Here is a 27,061-nt window from a genome sequence, read left to right as displayed (position 1 = left end):
CAAAGACAGGAGGAAACAAAGGCTACTATGACTTGGAGTAGGAATATTCCTAGGAAACTCATTCTATAATAAAAGAAAATCAACATACCACTTTTTGAGTGCTTTAGAGACATATGATTTAGAGAAACACAAAATAGTTTAATTCAAAGTGACTTCTGACTCAACTTCTGCAAAGTTGTCTTAAGTTCCACCATGGAGCCTGGATGTGTTCTGGAATGTGAGTACAACCTTTGCTTATCACTGTGAATACTGAAAGCAGAAAACAGCAAGAACAGAGAAGCACTAAGGAATACAGAATTGAACAAAGAAAAATGGCAATGATAGCATAGTGGCAGGTATTGACTCCTCTGCCTATCACAGGAATAAATGGATAGTTGAAGAGTTATAACATGTTATTTTCATTTCTTTCTCATATCTCTTTTATTCCCTTTCCATATCACTCGTTTTTTCTCTTTGTGCTTCAGTGTGAATAACTTCTATGGATCTGCCTTCAAATTTATTTATTCATTCCTCACCTCTTTCCAGTCTGTTGAAATGCCTGTCAAAAGAGTTCTTCATCCCAGATATCATGTTTTTTTATTTTAGTGTGTCCATATGACTCTTTTTAGAGTTTACATTTCTCTGCTGAAATTCCCCAACTGTTCATGCATGAGGCCTACTTTTTCTACTTGTTCCTGTAATATATCAATCATAATTAAAGTCCTCATCTGGTATTTCCAACATCTGAGTCATCTCTGGGTCTGGGTCTGTTGATTGCTTTATCTCTTGAAAATGGTTGTGGTTTTTTTTCATATATTTCATAATTTTTTATAGAATTCCAAATACTGTCCATAGAATAACGGTATAAACTGAAGGAAAGAATGGTTATTCCTGGAAATGGAGATGCCTATTCTGTCAGGCAACCAGGTAAACAAATTCCATACAGAGAGAATCTACTCAGTGGTTGAGGTGTTGTTTCCCTGTTGCTGTAGTTACCTTCTGTGCACCTTCCTCTAGCAGTGGGCAGCTACTATCTTGTGCTTCATGTGGAGTCTACAGTGTTCAAGGGATTTTACTCAGTGTTCCTGCTCCAATCTCAGCTTTCAGCAGTCACTGCATATCTGTGCCATAGAGGGGGTTCTCTCTCTCCATCCTTGTCCCTCCCTCAGCAGTAGGCTACAGCTGTTTTTAACTCCAGTCTATTAACAGAACTCATTGTTCTCTTGATATCTCAATGTTAGCTAGGCCCTGTGCACCTAGGCCTCGGGTATGTGGCTTTCTGTGCCCCTACCCCAACCTCTTGGCAATGAAATTTTGCCTTATATCTGTGGAGGAACACTGTAAAAACAAAACAAAACAAAAACCCTCCAGTATCCCACGGATCACACTAAATACAAAATAGTAGCAGCTACTGCTGGAGAATGTTCTGTGCCTTCCCTGAGGGCAGGCAGCTTTTGCTTCTACCCTGCCCCCATAATCAGTGAATCTTTGCCTGGACTGAGGACAAAAGGGTTTCCTTTCAATTAAAGTTTTTGCTTCATATGAGAGAATAGCTGATAATTTAGGCAGGGTATGTAATTGTGTATTGCTAAAGAGTGGCTCTCTTCAGTCTGCTGTCTTGCCCTCAATCTTTTTGTTTCTTCTTTTTTCTTTTCTTTCTTTTTTTTTTTTTTTTTTTTTTTGTGAGACAAGGTCTCGCTTTGTCACCAGGCTGGACTGCAGTGGTGTGATCTCTGCTCACTGCAGCCTTGACCTCTTGGGCTCAAGCGACCCTCGCACCTCCCAGCCTCCGGAGTAGCTGGGACTACAGGCATGTGGCACCACACCCAGCTAATTTTTTTTTTTTTTCTTTTTGTAGCGGCAGGGTTTCACCATGTTGCCCAGGCTGGTCTTAAACTCCTGGGCTGAAGCAATCCACCCACCTCCTTGTGGCCTCCCAAAGTGCTGGGATTATAGAGTGAGCATCCAGCCTCAATCTTTTTATGAGCAGTGGTGGAAGCTATTGTAGGTTCAGTTATGTACCCCTAAAAGATAAGTTAAAGCCCTAACCCCTGGCACCTGTGAATGTGACCTTATTTGGAAATAGGCTCTTTGCAGATATAATCAAGTTAAGATGACATCACACTGGAATAGCGTGGGGCCCTAATCCAACATGACTGGCATCCTTATAAGAAGAGAAAACACGGTGGAATAGGAATCCCCAGACCTCATTCCCCCACAGAGATACTGACTTAACAACAACATATGGCCCAAGAAGACTTTATGAGAACTCCAGAAACCAGTTAAAAAGTCACAGTATCACAGGCAAGCTCAAAGCCAAGAACAGCCACGTTGAAACAGGCAAGAAAAGCTAATGCATTTCACCCATAATAGGCCTTCCCCAAGCCAGTCCAGCCCTACATAATTGCAAGTAAATGCCAAACTTGCATCTTCTCATCAGAAGGGAAAGAAAAGGATAGAATGTGCATCCAAAGTTCTAGCTTTTTAGGGAAGTGCCCAAGGGAATGGTTACTGTCCAGCTTGATGTGGAACACTGACAGAACCAGAATACTTTGGATGCTTGGGGTCCACTGAGAACAGCGGAGAGTTCAGCAGCTAGCTGCAGCACCTGAGAACCTGCACCAAAGCAGACAGAAGACAACAGAACTCAGTGTTATTGGGAGAAAATGCCCAACTCATGGCCTTTCTCTCATGAAGAAAAGAAAAGAGTAGAAAGTATATCCAACCTTTCAGCTTTTCTGGGGACTGCCTAAGAGATGGCTTTCTGTCTTGCCTGACTTGGAATGCCGACAGAACTGGCAACTTTTGCATGCCTGGGAACTGCTGAGAACAAGAGACCTAGGCAGTTTGTAGGAACACCAGAAAACCAGCAGTACCATGGAAAGACACCAGAGGGAGCAAGTGCCTAAAAAAGAAACCAGCAAACCTCTGTAATCGGGAAATTACAGGCACAGTTCAGAGGAGATACAACCCCATTAAAGGTTTGAGAGGCCCTAGGACTCTAGCTGGGCTGAAGAGAGTCTTAATGTCTCTTCCTCCCTGTAGGAAGCCAGTCCAGAAGACTGGGAGCATGGCTGTTTTTTAAAAATGTGCAAATCCCAGCAAAAAATAATCAAGAATACAAAGAAACAAGGGCCCAACCAAGGGAACAAAATAAGTCTCAAAAAAAAAAAAAAAGACCCCAAAGAAATGAAAGTCTATGAATCACCAGACAAACAACTCAAAATAGTTGTCTTAAAGAAACTCAATGCACTACAAGAGGACAGATAGACAAATAAAGGAAGTCAGGAAAATGATACATGAACAAAATGAAAATACCAACAAAGAGATAAAAACTATTTTAAAGGCTGGGTGTGGTGGCTCATGCCTGTAATCCCAGCACTTTGGGAGGCCGAGGCGGGCAGATCACAAGGTCAGGAGTTCAAGACCAGCCTGGCCAACATGGTGAAACCCCATCTCTACTAAAAATACAAAAATTAGCTGGGTGTAGTGGCACGCGCCTGTAATCCCAGCTACTTGGGCAGCAGAGGCAGGAGAATTGCTTTAACCTGGGAGGCAGAGGTTGCAGGGAGCTGAGATCACACCATTGCACTACGGCTCTGGGCGACAGAGTAAGACTGCATCTCAGGGGCAGGGGGGCACCAAATGGAAATTATAGAGCTGAAGAATATAAAACTGAATTAAAAATTACACTAAGCAGATTCAACAGCAAACTTGATCAAACAGAAGACAAAATCAGCAAACCCATTAAGAATTATCAACCTCCTGCTTGATAATTCAACAAAAAGTAAGAAGAATGAAGAAAAGTGAAGAATGCCTAAGGGACTTATGGAACACCATCTAGTTGACCAATACATGCATTAACTGGATTATCAAAAGAAGGAGAGAGAGAGAAAGGGACAGAGAGGTTATTTGAAAAAATAATGGCTGAAAATGTCCCAAACGTGAAGAAAGAAATGGAAATCTAAATTGAACAAGCTGAAAGGACTCCAACTAGGATGACTCCAAAGAGGCCCACAGAGACACATTGTAACCGAACTATCAAAAGCCAGACACAAAGAATCTTGAAAGCAGCAAGAGAAAAGTGACTTGTCACATACAAGAGAACTCGCATGAGATTATTATTGGATTTCTCAGGAGAAACATTGCAGACGAGAGAGTGGTATGATACATTCAAACTGCTAAAAGAAAAAACTGCCAATCAGAAATACTATAGCCAGCAAAACTGTCCTTCAAAACTGAAGGAGTTTAAATAAGACCTCAAACTGTAATACTCCTAGAAGAAAACCTAGGAAACACTATTCTGGACATTAGCCTTGGTAAAGCATGTATTATTAAGTCCTCAAAACCAATTGCAACAAAAACAAAAATTGACAAGTGGAACCTAATTAAACTAAAGAGCTTCTGTACAGCAAATGAAACTATCAACAGAGTAAAAAGACAGCCTACAGAATGGGAGAAAATATTCACAAACTATTCAACCACCAAAAGGTCTAATATCCAGAATCTATAAGGAACTTAAAGAATTCAACAAGCAAAAGTCAAATAACCCCATTAAAAGTGTGCAAAGGAACTTTGAACAGACACTTCTCAAAACAAGACATACATGCAGCCAACAAACATGAAAAAAGCTTACCATCACTAATCATCAGAGAAATGCAAATCAAAACCACAATGAGATACCATCTCACACCAGTCAGAATGACTATTACAAAAAAGTCAACAGACAACAGATGCTAATAAGGCTGTGGAGAAAAGAGAATGCTTATGCACTGTTGGTGGGAATGTTGATTAGTTCAGCCACTGTGGAAAGCAGTTTGGAGCTTTCTCAAAGAACTTAAAACAGAACTACCATTCAACCTAGCAATTCCATTTCTGGGTATACATCCAAAAGAAAATAAATTGTTATACCAAAAAGACACATGCACTCATGTACATCACAGCACTATTCACAATATCAAAGACATGAAATCAACCTAGGTGCCCATTAGTGGTGGATTGGATAAAGAAAATTTGATATATGTATACCATGAAATGCTATGCAGTCATAAAAAAAGGATGAAATCTTGTTCTTTGCAGCAACATGAATGCAGCTTGAGGCCATTATGCTAAGAGAATTAACACAAGGATAGAAAACCAAATACTACATGTTCTCACTTATAAGTGGAAGCTAAACATTGGGTACACATAGACATAAAGATGGCAACAGTAGACACTGGGGACTAGCAGACGGGAGAGGAAGGGGAGGAAGGGAGACAAGAGTTGAAACACTAACTATTGGGTACCATGCTCACTACCTGGGTGACAGGATCAATTATATCCCAAACCGTAGCATCATGCAATATACCCATGTAACAAACCTGCACATATATCCTCTAAATCTAAAATAAAAGTTGAAATTATAAAAATAAATATATACAATTTCAAAAATTTTAATGAAGGAAAAAAATAGACCTTTCCAGATCATCAAAAGCTGAAGGAGTTCAGCACCAGAGCTGCCTTACAAGAAATGCGAAAGGAAGTCCCTCGGGTTGAAATAAAAGGATAGTAGATAACAACTTGAAAGCATATAAACACGTAAAGCTCTCTGTAAAGGTAAATACACAGGTAAATACAGAATCATGTAATACTGTAATGATGGCACATAAATCACTTTTAATTCCCATGTAGAATTTAAAAGATAAAAGCATAAAAAAACTACAACTATAAAATTATATTACTACATACAAAGTATAAAAGACATAATTTGTGAGATTGATAAAGTAGAGGATTTGTAAAGGAGTAGAGTTTTTGTACATGGTTTAAATTAAGCTGACATCAGTTTAAAATAGATTGTTACAATTATAAGATGTTTTATGTAATCCCCATTGTAAACACCAAGAAAATACCTTTAGAAGATACATGAAAGTGAGAAAGGTGTCAAAGCATGTCTCTCTCTACAAAAAGTCAACAGAACAAAAAGGCAAGCAGCAAGAGAGGAAAACAGGTACAAAAGAACTACGAGACATACAGAAAAGAAATATTAAAATGGCAATAGTAAGTCCTTCCCTAACAATAATTACTTCAAATGTAAACAGAACTCTCAATCAAAAGACATAGAAAATGGGTTTTAAAGAAAGACCCAACTATAAGCTATGTATAAGAAACTTACTTTAGATATAAGAACACACACAGACTGAAAGTGAAAGGATGGAAAAAGATATTCCATGCAAATGATAACCAAAAGAGAACAGGGGTGGCCGGTTGCGGTGGCTCACGCCTGTAATCCCAGCACTTTGGGAGGCCGAAGTGGGCGGATCACGAAGTCAAGAGATTGAGACCATCTTGGCCAACACTGTGAAACTCCATCTCTACTAAAAATACAAACATTAGCTGGGCATGGTGGCGCATGTCTGTAGTCCCAGCTACTCGGGAGGCTGAGGCAGGAGAATCGCTTGAACCCGGGAGGCAGAGGTTGCACTGAGCCAAGATCGCGCCACTGTACTCCAGCCTGGATGACAATGAGAGACTCTATCTCAAAAAAAAGAGAACATGAGTGGCCACACTAATATCAGATAAAAGAGACTTGAAATTTAAAAAAATTGTCAAGAGACAAAGAAGGACATTATATAATAAAGGGTCAATTCACTAGGAAGAAATAGCAATTATAAATATGTATTTATATTTGTAACAGCATAACACCCAAATATATAAAGGAAACATTGACAGACTGAAAGAAAAACCAGATGGTAACACAATAATAGTAGGAGATTTCAATGCCCCACTTTTAATAACGGATAGAACAACCAGGCAGATAATCAATAAGAGAACAGATGACTTATACAACCCTACAGACCAATTGGTATTAACAGACGTACAGAATATTCTACTCCACAACAGCAGAACACATATTCTTCTCAAGGGCATATGGAACATCCTCTGGGACAGATAACATGTTAGGCCACATGACAAGTCTTAACAAATTTAAGAAGACTGAAACCATACCAAGCATCTTTTCCAATCACAAGGAAACAAAACGAGAAATCAACAGCAAAAGGAAAACTGGAAAACTCACAAATATGTGTAAAATAAACAATATGCTCAATAACTAATTGGTCAAACAAGAAATCACAAAAAATTAGGAAATATCTTGAGGACAAATGAAAACAAAAGCACAACATACCAAAAGGTATGGGATGCAACAAAAGTAGTACTAAGGGGGAAAGTTATTAGTGGTAAACACACAATAAAAAAGAAGAAAGATCTGAAATCAACAACCTAATTTTGCACCTCAAGGAACTAAAAAAAAATTATAAACTAAACCCAGTATTAGTATTAGGAAGGAAATAATAAAAAATAGAACAGAAATAAATAAAATAGAGGATAGAAAAATAATCGAAATAAATCGGCAAAACTAAGAACTTGTCTTTTTAAAAAAGACAACAAAATTGACAAATCCTTAGCTAGACTAAGGTAAAAAATAGAGAAGATTCAAATAACAAAAATTAAAAGCAAAAGAGAAGACATTACAACTGATGCCACAGAAATAAAAAGGATCATGAGACTACTATGAATAATTATACGCAAGCAAATTGGATAACATAGAAAAAATGATAGATTTCTAGAAATATACAACCTACCAAGACTGAATCATAAAAAAAAAAAAAATTGGAAAAGACCTGTAACTAGTAAGGAGAGTGAATCAGTAATCAAACACCTCCCAACAACAACAAAAACAGCCAGGACCAGATGCCTTCAATGGACAATTCTACCACACATTTAAAGAAGAATTAACACTGATCCTTCTCAAACTCTTTCACAAAATTGAAGAGGATAAAAAACTTCCAAACTAACTACCACTACCCTGATACTGAAAGCAGACAATGATACTCTAGGAAAACTACAGACTGATATCCCTGATGAACACTGATGTAAAAATCCTGAACAAAATATTAGCAAACAGAATTCAACAGCATATTAAAGGGATTATACATTATGATCAAGTGGGATTTATTCCTGGAACACAAGGATGGCTTAACATATGAAATCAATCAATATAATATACCACATTAACACAATGAAGACCAAAAACCATATGACCGTCTCAACTGATTCAGAAAAAGCATGATAAACTTCAATATCCTTTCATGATAAAAACACCCAACAAACTAAAAATAGAAGGATATTATCTTAATACAATAAAGGCCATTTATGAAAAGTCCACAGCCAATGTCACATTCCATGGTGAAATACTGAAAACTTTCCCTTTAATATCAGGAAAAAGGGAAGGATGCCCACCTTCACCACTTCTACTCAACATAGTATTGGAAGTACTGGCCAGGGCAATTATACAAGAAAAAGAAATAAAAGGCATGTAAATTGGAAAGAAAGAAGTAAAATCATCTCTCTTCACAGATGGCTTGATTATATATGTAGAAAAACCTGAAGATTCCACACAAAATTAATGAATTCAGCAAAGCTGCAGAATACAAAATCAATGATTCAGAATACAAAACACAAAAATCAGTGTGTTTCTATACACTAACAATGACCAATCTGAAAAACGAAACTAAGAAAACAAACCTATTTATAATAGCATCAAAAAGAATAAAATAATTAGGAATAAATGTAAAGAAGCAGGGAAAAGACTTATACGTTGAAAACTATAAAACATTGGTGAAAGAAATTAAAGAAGATGCAAATAAATGAAAAGACATCCCATACTCATGGAGTGAAGACTTAATATTATTTATTTGTTCATTTATTTATTTACTTTTTCAGACAGTCTCGCTCTGTCACCCAGGTTGGAGTGCAGTAGTGGGATCTTGGCTCACTGCAACCTCTGCCCCCCAGATTCAAGCAATTCTCCTGCTTCAGCCTCCCAAGTAGCTGGGATTACAGGTGTGCACCACCACACTCAGCTAATTTTTTTTTTTTTTTGTATTTTTAGTAGAGACAGGGCTTCACTATGTTGGCCAGGTTGGTCTCGAACCCCTGACCTCAAGTAATCCACCCGCCTTGGCCTCCCAAAGTGCTGAGATTACAGGCGTAAGCCACCGTGCCTGGCAAGACTTATTATTAAAATGTCCATACTACCTACAGGGACCTACAGATATTATTAAAATGTCCATACTACCTAAAGTGACCTACAGATTCATGCAATCCCTATCAAAACCCTAACAACATTTTTGCAGAAATAGAAAACAAACATTTTTAATTCATATGAAATCTCAAAAGGCTCTGAATAGCCTTAAAAAATATGAGAAAGAAGAAAAAGCTGAAGGCCTCAAACTTCCTGACTTCAACATATATTACAAAACTTTAGTAATCAAAACAGAATAGTACTGGCATAAACAGACATATTGTCCAATGGAACACAATAGCCCCAAAATGAACCCTCATATATATGGTCAAATGATCTTTGACAAGGGTGCTGAGGTCACACAATGGGAAAAGGACAGTCTCTTCAACAAATGGCATTGGGAAAACTGGATATCCACATGCAAAAGAATGAAGCTGGACCCTTGCCATACAAAGGTCCTATAAAATTTGACTACAAAGATGAACTCAGAATGGATCACAGGCCTAACTGTAAGACCTGAAACTATAACACTCCTGGAAGAAAACACAGGGGAAAAGCTTAATGACATTGGGTTTGGCAATTATTATTTGGATATTGACATGAAAAGCACAGGCAACAAGTGCAAAAATTAGACAAATGGGACTACAGCGAACTTACAAACTTACATGCAGCAAAGGAAATAATCTAAGAGTGAAAAGGCAACCTTAAAAAGTTTCTCAAGAGAACTTGACAAAAATCCAGAATATATTAATATAATGAAGTCTTACAACTCAATAATAAAAAAAATAAATAATCCAATTTAAAAATGGGCAAAGAACTTGACAGACATTTCTCCAAAGAAGAGATACAAATGACCAACCAACATATGAAAAGATCCTCAACATCAATAACCATCAGGGAAAGGGAAATTAAAACCAGAATAGTATCACCTCATACCTATTAGGATGACCACTGTTAAAAAATTAATTAATTAAAAATAAATAAATAAATAAAAATAATAACAAGTGTTGGTAAGGATGTAGAGTACTTGGAGTCTCTGTACACTGTTGGTGGGAATGTAAAATAGTGCAGCTGCTATGGAAAACAGTATGGAAGTTCCTCAAAAAATTAAAAATAGAATTACCATATGACCTAGCAATCCCACTTCTGGGTATATATCCAAAAGAATTCAAAACAAGATTTCAAAGAGATATTTGCACGCTCATGTTCATTGCAGTATTAGTCACAATAGCCAACAACCTAAATGTCCACCAACAGATGAATAAAGAAAATTTGGTATATTCACACAATGGATATTATTCAGCCTTAAAAAAGAAGGTAGGCCAGGCGTGGTGGCTCATGTCTGTAATCCCAGCACTTTGGGAGGCCGAGTCAGGTGGATCACTTGAGGTCAGGAGTTTGAGACCAGCCTGACCAACATGGTGAATCCCTGTCTCTACTAAAAATACAAAAATTAGCCAGCGTGGTGGCAGGCACCTGTGGTCCCAGCTAGTCAGGAGGCTGAGGCAGAAGAATTGCTTGAACCTGGGAGGCTGGAGGTTGCAGTGAGCTGAGATGGCGCCATTGCACTCCAGCCTGGGCAACAAAGCTACACTCCATCTGAAAAAGAAAAATAAGAAAAAAAAAAAATAAGGAAATAGGGCCGGGCGTGGTGGCTCACGCCTGTAATCCCAGCACTTTGTGAGGCCAAGGCAGGTGGATCATCTGTGATCAGGAGTTCGAGACAAGTGAAACCCCATCTCTACTAAAAATACAAAAACTTAGCTGGGTGTGGTGGCAGGTGCCTGTAATCCCAGCTACTCGGGAGGCTGAGGCAGGAGAATAGCTTGAACCGGGGAGGCGGAGGTTGCAATGAGCCGAGATCGTGCCACTGCACTCTAGCCTGGGCAACAGAGTGAAACTCTGTCTGGAAAAGAAAAAAAGAAAAGAAAAGAAGGAAATCCTATCATATGCTACAACACAGATGAACTCTGAGGACACTGTGTTAAGTGAAACAAACCAGCCACAAAAAGAAAAATATTGCATGATTCCACTTATGTGAAGTATCAAAAATAGTCAAACTCTTAGAAATGGGAAGTAGAATGGTGCTACTAGTAGAATGGGGAAGAGAGAAAAGGTGAGTTATTCAAGGAGTACAGAGTTTCAGTTTTGCAAGATGAAGAAGTTCTAGAGATCTGTTTCACAACAATATATATACGGTTAACACTACTGTACTGTATCTTTAAAAATTGTTTTAAAAAGAGAGAGAGAGAAAACAGACAGACATACAGAGAAGATAGCAATATGAAGATGGGGTCATTGACTGAAATGTTGTTACGCAGCACATTGCTGTACTTCGTTCTGGCAGCCCTAGGAAACTAACACAAGGGCCCACAGAAGAAAGCTTGCAAGTGAGTGCAGGCTCCTTTTGTGACTGGGGCTTCCCGTTATTCTGAAATGTTACATTAGCCCACATTCAGCCTTTAAGAATTCATTACAGTTTTAGCTGCTTTCTTTTTACCTACCTTTACGGTGCCTTCTCTTCCTCCTATGCTCTGCCAAAGGTAACACAGTTTCTGTGTCCTGTCTCTCTTCAAAAGGGCTTGCCTCTCTTTGGAATTTCAGTTCATCTGATTGCCTTGTGACCTCAACTCTCTGATGAGCTCAAGAAGCATCATGACTTTGTGGATTATCAAGATTTTTCTCATTGTTAGGATGGGAACAATGTTCTCTTGCAACATTCTACATCCTAAACAGAAGCAAAATTTTCAGCATTTCCTGAAAGATGATTCCAAGGGTTATTAATAGATTTTATGAGCGAAAAAGAATTGTGATTACACGTTTGGAACGTGTTAAGATACATTATAAACTTTCAAAAAAGACTGCAACATTTTCCAAACATGTCATTACAGAACTCTTTTGGCTTACAAAATCTCTTGCAGTTGTGTCAGACATTCTGTGTACCATAGTTTAGGAGATAATGAGTTAAACGCCTAGACATATTTTTTTTGTCCTCACTATATGGCAAAATTAGTGTCAGCAAACCAGTTGGGGGATATTTTCTTTCTGCCACTTCACCACTTTGACTGAAAATAAGATCTTTCTGTTTCTACATCACTTATGCTGGAAGATACGGTGACCTTTGCATTACTTTTGTCTCTTCTCAGGTTTTCTCCTGTTACTCATCAAATGCCAAAACGAGGAGATACTTGACTTCTTAAAAAATGAACATAAAGTTCCATCAAATAAATAAAATATGTAAAGCAAATTCAATAAACATATTTTAAATTAGTTAGGATAATGTATACTTACACATTAAATATAACAACACAAATTTAATCAGCAACATGTTATACATAATGCTTTTGGTAAAATACTTTCCCTTTGAGTTGTCCATTTTAATGGTTCTGTGGTGTTCTTAATGTTTCTCCTCATTTCCTTTCCTTGAAATACATGGAACATAAATGGTTTTTTTAAAACATACATATTTCCATTATTTCCCTAAGTCTATGGTTCATTTAGTTTTCCTCTTTCAACCCTGAAAAAAATGGTGTGGGACAGATGTGACTTCAAATGTAATATTTATCTCTAAGTAAAAGATAGAAAAGAGAAAGCTTTCTAAGAAAGAAGAAAAAAATCAAACAAGAACTAGCACATTTTGCAAGTGGAACACCATTTAGCTAAATATTCTTATCTTTTGCCTCAAAAATACCAGCTTTGTTTAGTGAGGTACTGCAGAGTTTACTGAAAGGCCTGTAGTCCGTCGCCACGTTCCCTGCTTTATCTCTGGCCTGCAGACATGGCAATAATTCTCAGACTCAGTTTTAAATGACAAAAAAGAAAAGACAGAATTAGGAAACTATACATATCATGAACAGAAAGACATGTACTGTATAATATCTATTAATTGTATGCACACAGAGAGACAGAGAGTAGCTCTTATTTTGGTTACTGTATTGGTGAAAAATTTCTTGAAGTCTAATTCATCTAACTCCCAATCTTCCTACCCTGTTTAGTTGTGACTACATAAGAACCTATTTCTTTTTCTTTTCTTTTCTTTTCTTTTTTCTTTTTTTTTTTTTTTTTTTTGAGACAGAGTCTCACTGTGTTGCCCAGACTGAAGTGCAGTGGCACGGTCTCAGTTCATTGCAACCTCCGCCTCCTGGGTTCAAGAGATTCTCCCACCTCAGCCTCCTGAGTAGCTGGGATTACAGGCATGTGCCACCACACCTGGCTGATTTTTGTATTATTAGTAGAGACAGGGTTTCACCATGTTGGCCAGGCTGGTCTCGAACTCCTGACCTCAGGTGATCTGCCTGCCTTGTCCTCCCAAAATGCTGGGATTACAGGTGTGAGTCACTGTGCCCAGCCAAGAACCTATTTCTAAGTTGCCAATTATCTACCTCAAAAGGAAGGAAGCCACAACCACTGGACTCTCATGTTACCTCACGATTAGAGGAGGAGAAACTGGGGTAATTGATGTGCTGGTTGGTATTTTTCACAGCTTTCAAAAATATCCAATTACTAGGTTTAAATCAACCTTGGGAATGTCCTGGACATGATATAAGCAGAGGTAGTAGCTGTGACTACCATCTCTCAAATGTAGCAGAGCCTTTGTAATGGACAGACTGTGTACATTTTATGCCAATAGGAAATTTCCTAATACAGAAAGCAAGTTTTTTTTTAGAAGAGTAACTGCACAATGTCTTATAGTTAAATAGGTTTTCTGGGTTTCTATGTAAGACTCAAATATCTGTGACCTGTGCCAGAGAACAAATTCTTGATTCCAGTTCAATCATTTCTGAGCAAGCTAACTCTCTAGTAAGTCAAATTTATAACATGACTTTAGCCACTGTGCAGGACCTTCTGTACATTAACTTTACCCACTTTAATACTATTACATTCGCTTTGTCTTATTCTCTTTATGTCCCCATCCTACATACTATACTCATTTTAAAATATTTTTTAGAACAAGGCAGGATATAAATAAATTTAATTAATTCATCTTGCAAAATCATCTTGAAATATTAAGTCCTCATAATTTGGGCTACAGGTCTCATTGTTCCAAATATGCATCTCTGTGAGTACAGGTTAAATTCACTCAACTAATAAATAAATTCTAAGGGCCCACCATGTGTCAGTCACTGTTCTCAATACTGGGGAAAATACCTGTGAAGAGAATGCCAATCAGAGATAAGTACAATGGAGAACAGTAAAGCAGAGAAGACTAGGGATGCCATGTAGTGAGGTTACAATTTTAAATAAGATGGTCAAAGAGGGCCTCACTGAGGTCACATAACCTGAAGGGCCTAAAGAAGATGAGAGATTAAACCAGATAGATATCTAAGGCAAGGGTATTCCAGGCACAGGGAATATCAAGTACAAAGGTCCTGAGGCAGAAGGAAGCTTGGCATTTCTAAGGATCAGCTAAGAGATCTGGGCTGGGTAGTCCAATAGATGGTAGAGAGGTAAGGAGAGAGCAGAGGCATATCAGGTAAGGCCCTGGAGACCATTATAAGGACTTGGGCTCATACTTGGAGTGAGATGAGAAGCAACTGAAGGGTTTTGGTTTGTGTGTTTGAGACAGGGTCTTGCTCTGTTACCCAGGCTGGAGTGCAGTGGCACAATCATGGCTCACCGCAGCCTGGACCTCCTGCACTCCAGCAATCCTTCCACCTCAGCCTCCTGAGTAGCTGGGACTACAGGTGTGTGCCACAATGCCCGGCTCATTTTTAAATTATTTTTATTTTGTAGAGACTGGAGTCTCACTGTGTTGCTGGTCTTGAACTCCTGGCCTCAAGCAATCCTCCTGCCTTGGCCTCCGAAAGTGCTGGAATTGCAGGCGTGAGCACTGCACTCAGTCAAGAGGAGGGTTTTGAACAGAGGAAGTTAAACAACCCAGAACTTACAGTACTGAAATATCTAAGTGAAGAGTGGTGGCTGTGGGAAGAATCGGTTGACAAATATTTACTGAATCCCTACTATTTGCTAGGCAATTTCCTAAACACTGGGCATACAGTGTAATAAAGCATGCACCAGTCATTGCCCTCCTGAAGGTTGTCTTGTATGATTATTAATAAATGATTATATATGAGAAATAATTACAACTATGCTAGATGTGAGAAAAAATGGGTGATTTATGACAGAATGATAGAGAAGGGAGGTCTAATCTAGTCTGAGATATGGAGGAAGGCTTCTTGGAAAAAATAATATTTAAAGTGAGACTGGTAGTATGAGTAGAAGTGGGTTATGTGAAGAGGAACAGGAGACAGGAGGGCATTCCAAGCAGAAAGTATCTGCTCTGCAAAAGCCCTAAAGAAGGCTGGGCGCTGTGGCTTACGCCTGTAATCCCAGCACTTTGGGAGGCCCAGGTGGGTGGATCACGAGGTCAGGAGTTCAAGACCAGCCTGGCCCACATGGTGAAACCCCATCTCTACTAAAAATACAAAAATTAGCCAGGCATAGTGGCGGGTGCCTATAATCCCAGCTACTTGGGAGGCAGAGGCAGAGAACTGCTTGAACCTGGGAGGCGGAGGTTGCAGTGAGCCAAGATTGCACCACTGCACTCCAGCCTGGGCGACAGAGCAAAACTCCGTCTCAAAAACAACAACAACAACAACAACAACAAAAACAACAACAAATACCCTGAAGAAAAAAAATGGCATTGTCAGAGAATTGGAAGACCATTATGGCTTGAGCTTAGTAGACAAAGAATGATTGAAGATTTGGGGCTGAATTCTAAGGGCAATAAGATAATAAGAGTTTAGATCAGAGGACCAAAAAGATTAGAATTGTATTTTTAAAAATCAGTCTAAAAGCAATGAGATTAGAGGGGGGAGGAGTAAATACAAAAAACCATTGAAGAGTTATTGCAAAAATGTAGGCGAAGATGATAAAATAAATAAGGATGGACATGGAAACAGGTGAATAATTTGAAAGATATTTAGGAAGTAGAAAAGACAGAATTTTGCAATGGATTAGTTTCATGAGGGTTGTGGAAGAAGGTCAGGGATAGCTGAAGTTGCTTAACTACTCTATTGAACTTTCTCATAGGTAGATCCTACTTCCTACATGGAGAGGTAGTAATACCAATGCCATTTTTTGGCAAAGGAGTGGAGGAAGAAGGAACAACAAAATGTCAATTACATATAGTAATGAGCCTTTTATGCCACAGCTGCCAATTGTCATAAACATAATAGCCTCGATTTATACAACCTTTGCAATTCATTCTGTCTCCATTAATGCAAGAAGTTTGGCCATGGCTGTTCAGGAAGAATGAGGCAGTTGGATTCTACATTATACATCTTCTGATAAATATTCATATTGCTGGGACTATGTACATTCATATAATTTATAAGCAGAGAAAAGTAATACCTTGTACAACCTTCTATCACAGTTTAAATAAGTAATTCCAGGGCACTAAAGACAGCATTTCAGTACACTAAAGCACTAAAAAATTAGTTCTTCATCAATGAATTGGAAAGCACAACCATGCCCTATTGTTCACGGACACTATAATAAAGTCACCTATGCTAACCTAACCAATGCTATCACCAAAGAGGGAGATATCTATTTTTAGGAGTAACAGTTGAACAAGTTAATGTCAGTGACTTATTTATCTTAAATCATTAAACTAAAGATAAACCTAGTTACTCAGAGAAAGAAAAGAAATGGCATTTTCTTTTCCAGAGACCATCAAATTCCCAGTCATGCTAACTACATTCTCGATAGCCTCTCTCTACTTAGTCCTCAAGTAATGCTAAAAGGAGGGTTTTGTTTGCCATTAGGCCAGAAAGATACAAGTAAAAAAAAATTAAAAAGCAAAATATTTGACACAATCCTTCTGCTAGTAGAGGTTGAAGCAACCTTTTAAATGCTATTATCAGAATAGATATTAAAATATTAAATATCCATAAGGCATATAGGCTTTCTCTGTGCTACAAAATAAAAAATATTTCAATTACACCATAAGTCAAATTGATATTAAATTCTTTGTCACGAGTAGTAGCATAAAGTGAAAAAAAATGCTGAGTCTCCTAGGAATCCAAATGTGTAGGAAGGCATTAGTGCCAAAATGGTACTCCAAGAACAGCAACTGATGGGCGGGCACAGTGGCTCATGTCTGTAATCCCAGCACTTTGAGAGGCCAAGGTGGGTGGATCGCTTGAGCTCAGGAGTTCAAGACCAGCCTGGGTAACATGATGAAACCCCATCTCTACAAAAAATACAAAAATTAGCCAGGTGTGGTGGCATGTGCCTGTAGTCCCAGCTACCTGGGGAGGCTGAGGTGAGAGGACCACTTGAGCCTGGTGGGTCAAGGCTGAAGTGAGCCATGATCATGCCGCTGCTGTAGCCTGTGCCATTGCACTCCAGCCTGGGTGATAAAGTGAGACCCTGTCTCAAAAAGAAAAAGAGGCCAGGCATGGTGGCTCACGCCTGTAATCCCAGGGAGGCTGAGGCAGGTAGATCACCTGAGGTCAGGAATTTGAGACCAGCCTGGCCAACATGGCGAAACCCCATTTCTACTAAAAATATAAAAATTAGCCAACCAGGTGCAGTGGCGAGTGCCTGTAGTCCCAGCTACTCGGGAGGCTGAGGCAGGAGAATCGCTTGAACCCAGGAGGCAGAGGTTGCAGTGAACCAAGATTGCGCCACTACACTCCAGCCTGGGTGACAGAGCCAGACTCTGTCTCAAAAAAAAGAAAAAGAAAAAGGAAAAGGAAAAGAAAGAAAGAACAGCAAGTGCAACTCACAGGAAAAAAAAAAAGTACATTTTATTTAATGACCAAGTACACACACGTTCACACACACACATTTGTACATATAACTAAAACCATTTTTTATTCTTACCACATGGGATGCATTGTGAAATATTCTATGTTCTTTCATGTAAAGAAAAATGAGGGTCACATTTTAGTAAAAAAGTTTCACAAATCACTAATATGTTATAATCTATAACTCCCATAACTGCTCTAAAGCATTAACAATGCTAAGCTATAATTTTAGGGGAATATATATTCGTGCTCCTTCTTAGAATTAGCCCATGATAGTATTTTAGGGACTCAACTCAGAGAAAAAAAATTTAACATAGCCTTGTTGCCATGTATCCAACCTGGACATGGTACATGCTTTCAGTGAGTTTAAATCACCTACCTTCCTAGGCCCAAAATCTGAGGGAATGACTTCCAACTATGTAACAGGACCCTTTGTCTGTATTATACATTTTATATATGCCTTTTCATGTACATTATTTCATTTGATCCTCACAACAACCCTGTGAGGTAGGCCGGGGGGCAAATGTTAGATTCACTTTATAGATGACGAAGTTAAGGTTCAGAGAGGTTAAGTGACTTTCTCAGTTACCATATACCTAGTACGAAGCAGACAGAATAAGAACCACTAACTTTTGTGGTTGGGGACCCTTTTCTCTAAACAACATAGCTTCTGAGAGTATAATGTAACCCAAAACATTTTTACCGCTTCATCCTCATTTCCTTATTGTTAATTCGACTTTTTTTTTTTTTTAGACGGAGTCTTGCTCTGTCACCCAGGCTGGAATGCAGTGGCGCAATCTTGGCTCACTGCAGCCCCCGCCTCCTGGTTTCAAGTGATTCTCCTGCCTCAGTCTCTCGAGTAGCTGGGATTACAGGCGCCTGCCACCATGCCTGGCTAATTTTTGTATTTTTAGTAGAGATGGGGTTTCGCCATGTTGGCCAGGCTGGTCTCAAATGCCTGACCTCGGGGCATCCAGCTGCCTTGGCCTCCCAAAGTGCTGGGATTACAGGCATGAGCCACCGTGACCAGCCTGTTAACTTTTTATAGGATATGATAAAAGACCTAATTCTAAATTCACCAAATTTATGCTTCTCTATCAATGAAAACTTATGGCCACAGAACACTTTTTTTTTTTTTTTTTTGGAAAGCACTGTCTCCTTGGCTCTAGTCTAAAGGAACGTAAGCAATATGAAGGACCCTAGAGGCCAAGGAAATTGAAGAGAAGTCAGAGGAAGGGATATAAAATGGAATGTATTAATGGATTTTAGCCCCTTTAAGCTTGTACTTTTGTGAGAGGGTTCAATGGAGAGCTTTAATGCAGATGAGACTTGAAGCTTCTGAAGAAGATCTAAGTCTTGATGAGGTTATTCAAACTCAAATCTTGAATGCATAATGATGATAGGCCATGGTCTTCAAAAACGTGGTACTTCATGCTTGAAAACAAAACAAAACACAAAAAAATTCTACTACAAGTCTAATAATTTTTTTAAGGGAAATTAAAAACTACTTTTTGGTCAGTAATTAATCAGATTACTAGATACCATGCTGAAAGAACAAAAGGAGAAAATCAAAAACAAAGAAAAGGAAAAAAATTTTTTTGAAAAGGTACAGTAGACAAAATGGCTGAATATGTTTATTGGCTTATCTCTTTGATTAATACCCTTCACTGAAAATTGCAACAGAATTTAAAGTTCTTACAGAATCTCCCTGGGGCTGTAGTCAGATACACTGATTTGATGATAATTTATTGTATGTCTTTGATCTCTATCCATGATATCAAATTGTCTTAAAGAGCTTTTGATCTCTGAAAGCATAGCCAAAATGCTTGTTGGAAGAGATAGCATAAAATGATGTTCACTTTGTGGGGTAGGGAAATAAACTGATGTGGAAGTATTATGGTTCAAAAATATTGTAATATTTAAACAGGGAGAAAAAGAAACAATGCCTTCAAATAGAAAAATTCAGATCCCTTTGCAAGGTTCAAATGAAAAACATAGTAAAAATTTTGTAAACATGTGCATGATGCAACAAAAGACAGGTTATAGCCCTCTGAAATTTCAGCACAGTAAATAATTATCAGAGGCCTCTGTCCCTCAGGGTGTACTAGCCTCTGCTCCATACCTCTCCCTTCTCTTTTTCAGAAGAGGTTTTTAATCTCACTGACTTAATTTTGTGCTCATTCTGTTTATCTTATATGCTTGTATAAACCTGCCTAAAAACTAATAATAATAGCAGCTAATATTCACTGAATCTATAGTTTGTGCCAGGCACTGCTCTAGACACTTTATGTAGATTAATTCCTTTAATCCTCACAACAGTCCATGAATTAGATACTACTATTGTCCCCTATTTACAGATAAAGAAACTGAAGTACAAAAAAATTAAGAAATTCAGGTAATTACCCAGCTGGTAAATAGTAGAGACAGGATTCAAACTTGGGCTCTCTGGCTCCAGAACAGAAAGCAACACCCACCACTCCACAAAATTGGTTTCAATACAACAGAATTTACCAGGACCCGGGCTTTATCTTAATCAGCATTGTGCCATGTCACAATCTTTCCCTTCATGTTACGATTAGAAAGCACAGTGACTAATGTAAATTCCCCAACAGGAGTAATATAGAATCCGTTTCAGCAGTCACTGCTCAGAAGTGACACCCTGTGGGAACGTCAAAGCAGTTTAAAAATGAAGCACGCACTAAAATATTATAGTGATAAAGGATTCTGACAACTTTACTCCTTTTTTTGCTTAGGTATATTTTCTATAACCTAAGTTTTGTAAAGTGGATATGAATTACTTGTATAATTTTTTTAAAGTTTTTCAAGCATGCCATCACCATTATTGGCATTATATATATTGAACTTACGCTAAAACTATCAGATAAGTTTGTTCTTGCTCTACTTGAATAGCCAAAAAAAACGTTATTCAAGATAAAGTAAGCTTTATGGTAATAATGAAATAATAATAATAGCTATTTTTACTTAGGCAAGCCTTTATATACATTAACCTTCAGTAAATTCCTTTTTACAGTTGAGGAAATTGAGGCTTGAAATGAATAATAAAACTTAATTAATAGACTGGAGCCCAGATTCAAATCTGTCTGTATTACTCTAGAGTTTGCGCTCTTTCCACTATACAATGCAGCCTCTCCAAATGCCAAAATATCTGTCCGACTGTCTTTTGTTATTAAACACACTGAAGAGATCTTTCTAAAATTCAGGTATTCTTCCTTTCTTCAATAGAAAATACCAAACATTAATTATTTCTGTTCAGTCAGGGTTATCATATTGAATATCCATTAATATAGAGCTGTTTTCATCTTACCAAAAGGACTCAGGTTGCTACAATTTTAAATTAGCTGGTCTGCTTTATGGTTTTTTCTTTTTTTCTTTGCCTCTAATAGAAGCACCTGGACTCTTCATGGTTTGTTACTTCTAATATCTCAAGGAGTTAGATGCCAGCTAATTAAGCCTATCAGAATTGTGTCTAAAATAAAAGTAAACTGAGTAAGGACCTGAGAAAAGCATGTTAATTTTATGTCTTATAATTTGAAGTTCAAGTAATTTTAAAATTTATGTCCTGGTTACGGGTGAGGTAAGGTTGGTGGATAAGTGACCAGTGGATATGTTAGCTATCAGTATTTAAATATAGGAATAAGAGATTAAACCCATCGACAATAAATCACTTTATTACACTATAAAAAAGTTTTTAGGATTTGAAAGAGGCCTCCGGAATAATCTAGTACACTCTCCCATACAATGAAAAATCCCCTCTACAATGTCCCTGATGTTCAAATTCTGCTTAAGCAACCCTAATTACCAGGAGTTCACTGCCTCTCAACACAGTCTGCTTCACTGCTAACTATTAATAGTTCTATACTTTCTCTTATTTTGAATGAAATTTGGCCTCAAATAACAGAGAACAAACATACTTCCTATGGAGTTTCTCCAACCCTTCCAAAGTCTTCTAAAAATTCCCAGTCCCCTCAATCTAGATCATCACAATTACCCTTTTATAGGATCAAAACGTTGAGTAAAAACAGTTCTCCTGTTCTGCAAGGTAATCAAATCTGTTTTTGTGTATTAATGTTTTACAGGTTAAAGTGATCTGTTTAATCTTGGTTAATCTTGGTCATAAACAATTGGAATGCTAGGAAAGACTTATGTTCTAGTTCAATTCAAATTGAACAGCAATAAATTTTTGAGTTCTCTCTTCTTTCTGCCCTCCCCAAAACAACACAAAACAGAATCTCAAAAGATATGGTTAACATAATAGTTTATGTTGCTACATTTTAATTTTCTCACTTAAGCTTAGGTCTGCCTTCCTGTCATTTCGACTCTGTGAATAATCTTAAAACTTCCAAAATTATTTAAGCTACTCGCAAAATCATCAATTAGCCTATGACAGGCCCAGCTCTAAGGCCTTAATGCACTTATTTATTTATTTATTTTTTCTCATTGACTAACTCAATAACTTCCTATCTGGTTTTCTGGAATATATATATATACACACACACACATACACACACATATTCTCTCTTTCTCTCTCTATATATATACACACACATATATTTCTGAAATATATATATTCTCTATATATAAATTATATATATTTTTCTGGAATATATATATTCTCTCTATATAAATATATATATATTTCTGGAACATATATGTGTATGTAATATACATAGATGTAGGTATAATATACTATGTATCTATGTACACACATATATACACACACATACAGAAGCAGCTTTCCTCATTTCTGTGTTTTCTACATGTAACTTTTACATTCAGGTTCATCTCCTTTCTTTCCATGTCACCTTTACCATATTCTATCCTCTTGATTTAGGAAAACAATCTGTCCTTGGATTCAATTCATTGCTATCCATTCACTTAGCAAGAATAAGGAGTCTTAATCTAGGCATCCCACTCACTGATTTCCCCTTCATGATGATAGTGATTAATCCCAAGGACATTAGGAAACAAAGCATCATTTAACAGAAATGACTATATGCAAAATACTCCGCCAAGTTTGCCCAGGCTGGAGTCCAATGGCGCGATCTTGGCTCACCGCAACCTCTGCCTCCCGAGTTCAAATGATTCTCCTACCTCAGCCTCCCAAGTAGCTGGGATTACAGGCATGTGCCACCACGCCCAGCTAATTTTTTGTATTTTTAGTTGAGATGGGGTTTCTCCATGGTTGTCAGGCTGGTCTCAAACTCCCGACCTCAGGTGATTTGCCTGCCTCGGCCTCCCAAAGTGCTAGGATTACAGGCATGAGCCTATAACTTCTTTTATTCTACTAATCATGACTCAACCCCTAGTTAGCAGCCTTCATTATTAATTTTAACAGACACACAATAAGTGGTATCATATAGGTATGTATCTTATAAAGCCTATTCTCAAGAAAGTTTCTAATAAAATCTCTATTAAAAAATAAAGATTTTTATTTAAATTTTCATATAATTAATTTTACTTATCTATTACTACTACTCCAAATATCCTACAATAAAAGTGTGGGAAGACAAAAATGATTATCGAAGTAAAAGTCACCAGAATTTTCTGCTGCATTCCCAAGGCAGATAATCAGCCAATTCAAAGTAATACAAAATGAGATTGCCAATTATATAAATTATTTTTCTGGTTTGCTGATTTTACTAACAGAACAAGCTATTCCTCGAAATGCCTTAAGCCAGTTCTAAACATCAAGAACAAAGTAAAATAATAAGAGTTGTTTAAAAAGTCCCTAAATAGCAATTCAAATAAAACAAAGTTCATCCTATTCAGTAATACTGTGAAGTTCAGAACTATGCCACTGCAATACTAACCTAGCTTGCAAACAAAGGTAACACCCACGGTACCACCTGGTCAGGAAAGCAACATGCAATATACTGTAAATGAATACTGAATTCGGCAAGACTAAGCACGGAGTATTCTTAAGATCTTAATAGTAACAATCTAACATCAAGGTTTAAAATATATTACAATGGACTGGAATAGATTGCAGCTCTGAAAAAAACTTAACTCATTTGTGTAACCCTACTTCTTCTAAATAGTCCAAGTATTATAAGAACAGAAAGTGATAAGGGAATAGTAAAAGGCTCTCATAATTGTTAAATTATCCTAAAGCCTTGCTGTTTGTTTCTTAGCATTATGAAAATACAAACATGCTCATAGTAAAAAAAAAAATCAACCCAGCAGAAATAGTATATGGAAAAAATGTGAGATGTAAGTCTCTTCTTCCTACTCTAGGCCTCTAGTCTCATTCCCCAGGGTAATCTGTCAATAATTCCTTACACTGGTTTGAAGAAGTTTTGTATGTATGTATATAAATGTACGCTCTATATAAACACAAATGAAAACATACTATATGTAAAGTTCTTTTTATTGTTTTCCCAGTTAATAAGGTATATTAGAGATTTTTCCATATCTGCATCTCTGCACCTACTTTATCCTAAGAGCTGCAAAGTATTACTCTGTATAAAGGCAGTCATTTAACTAGACCTCTGTTGAAGCACAGGCTATTTCTAGCAGGTTGATTTTTTTTTTTTAATTTCAAACAATATGGTGACAAAAATCTTTGTATGCAAATTTCTGTGTGTAAGGCCAAATAGATCTGAAAGATGAATTCCTAGAAGTACTGCCTGCTATAGAATTAAACAAATTCTAAACAAGAAACCAGTGTATCTACAAAGGAGACCAGCAAAAAACTGTAAGTTTAATGCTTAGTGATTAAAAGGTGAGAAATATTATCACAAAGTTAGAAGTTTAGGTTCTGAAAATGAACAAACTGATCAATTAAAAAAGGCAAAATGGGAGAAAAGAAATTTTGCCCCCTTGAGCCAGAATGATAAAAGGCCTGGAGAATCAACCACCTAACAAATTTTTTTTAAAAGAAGAAGAAAGAAAAAATAAAATAATATAAATAAGGCAGAATAAAGAAACGAAGACATTTTTTGGCCTCTTTTCTTGCTTAAACCTGAGGCACAAGATAAAACTGATCAGTAGATTTGATACATATACTATTACACAGTGAAACTTGGATGCAAGATAATTTAAATGACTATTTGAGGCCTCATTTCTACACGGGATCCACAGATTAAATTATTTCTACCCGGATGTAAAGTGTTGAAAGGAGGTTCCCCCCTAAAAAAAGAAAGCAGAGCAGTAGCCTTCCAGGAACAATATAAATATAGCTTGCCAATCTTAAATTTCTTATCAACTTTACAGGAAAATAAGAACAATTGCTTCATATATACAAAACAAACCTCTCTTTGGGAGGTCCTGATTAAAACATAAAGAGATTAAGAATTGTACTTTTCAATTACAATCCTATAATTTCCTAGGCAAATTTAAGATTGGTCTACCATCTCACCAAACATAAAACACAGTCAACTACTTACCTCTCCCAGAGTGCTAGGATTTGAATGCCACAATACATATTGACTCATGTTTTTGTCCATTAATGGTCTGTGGGTTTCTTTAAATGAAGTCCATTTTAGAGTCCATAGATATCAGTGTTCTGCAAAACTAAAAACCTCAAGAATGTCAATGTACAGACCTAAGGTACCACTGAGATACCAACTCATTATGAATAAAAGTTATACTACACAGACATTTAGATGTCCAAAATTTAGTGGACATCACATTGAACAGCAGATTGACACTGAACAGGAGACTGAGGTAGCAAAATTAGACTGCATTTTTAAGTAAGACAATAATATTAACATAAATCTACAGGATCTCAAAACATGACTTTGTACCATAATTTTATGTATTCTAAGGGTGGCACCACAGTAACAGTATACACAAATGGGCATGATTCTGGGCACTTTCCAGAAATTGGGAACACAAGGTTTAAGGGTATGTAAACTTAAAATTTAAATAGTGCAATAATATATTTACATGTCAACTTTTTGGAGTTTTCAGCCTATTTTAAGAACATCTTAGATTTTTACATCTAAAAAATGCTTACGAGTTTCATCTTTGTAAAACACACACACACACACACACCCGTATGACATAAATTCAGGGTTTCCTATCCCACTATACCCCATCTAACAGTAAGATTCTGAAACCAGAGCTGCTGTCTCATTATGTAGCCCGTCAACATTCACCTCACTGGACTAGGTAGTAATTCATGCCAAGATTTCATTACATAGCCTGACGACAGTCTCATCTGCACTTTTTTTCCATTTGACAACCAAAACCAATCTGGTTACAGTAGTTGTTTTTTAGGTCCCTGCCCACTTTTTATCACATTTTTAAAATTAATTTTTATTTTTTAAATTTTATTTATTTATTTATATTTATTTATTTATATTTCCTGAGGAGTTAACTCTGTCACCCAGGCTGGAGTGCAGTGGCACAACCTCTGCTCCTGCAACCTCCCCCTCCCGGCTTCAAGCGATTCTCGTGCCTCAGCCTCCCAAGTAGCTGGGATTAAGGGCTCGAGCCCCGCCCGGCTAATTTTTTCCATATTTTTAGTAGAGATGGGGTTTCACTATGTTGGCCAGGCTGGTCTCGAACTCCTGACCTCAAGTGATCCGCCCACCTTGGCCTCGCAAAGTGCTGGGATTACAGGTGTGAGTCACCGTGCCCGGCCCCACTCTTTATCACATTTAAGACACCTAAGCAAGTACTTCCAACAAAGGAAACAGTTTAATCTTCTTTTGGGGACCCTCTATTAATACAACTGTTCAGAAGGAGTTAACCTTACTTATAAACACCAGCTGTAATCTCTGGATTTTTGTAAATTACTATTTTCATTTTTATAATGGAAAATATAAGATATATTCTCAATTATAACATATTTTTAGTGAGTTAAAATTCTCACATCTCAAATGTAAGTAGTACACTTACTTATAAGATAAGGAAGAAAACATTAAGAAAAAGGAAAGTGGCCGCGCGTAGTAGTTCACGCCTGTAATCCCAGCACTTTGGGAGGCCGAGGCTCTACTAAAAATACAAAAATTAGCTGGGGGTGGTAGCGCGTGCCTGTAATCCCAGCTACTCGGGAGGCTGAGGGAGGAGAATCACTTGAACCAGGGGGTCGGAGGTTGCAGTGAGCCGAGATGGCCACTGCACTCCAGCCTGGCGACAGAGCGAGACTCCGTCTCAGAAAAAAAAAAAAAAGAAAGAAAGAAAGAAAAAGGAAAGTAAGTTTACTTTGCTTAAAAGAAAGCATTAAGAACAGTCAGTGCTACAACAGCAGTTTATTTACAACGGTCCAACTCCTCCCTGGTATCATTTCCCTACAAGTTCT

General features: G+C 37.5%; 1 protein-coding gene across 2 annotated transcripts in view; it reads right to left on the bottom strand.

The window, feature by feature from the left end:
• Positions 1 to 27,061, bottom strand: part of MAP3K13 (mitogen-activated protein kinase kinase kinase 13) — a 198,227-nt gene that overhangs the window by 170,268 nt on the left and 898 nt on the right. The window contains exons 2-3 of one of the 2 annotated variants that reach the window (XM_055382029.2): positions 25,200 to 25,326; positions 11,545 to 19,227 (exon numbers count right to left, since the gene is read on the bottom strand). The gene's annotated coding sequence lies outside the window, so the exon portion shown is untranslated. The remainder of the gene's footprint in view (positions 1 to 11,544; positions 19,228 to 25,199; positions 25,327 to 27,061) is intronic. The other variant, XM_063704440.1, reaches the window with a different exon arrangement.

This window comes from Gorilla gorilla, chromosome 2 (assembly GCF_029281585.2).
Source record: "Gorilla gorilla gorilla isolate KB3781 chromosome 2, NHGRI_mGorGor1-v2.1_pri, whole genome shotgun sequence".
NCBI lineage: Eukaryota > Metazoa > Chordata > Mammalia > Primates > Hominidae > Gorilla > Gorilla gorilla.
This window is presented reverse-complemented; position numbering and strand designations above follow the sequence as displayed.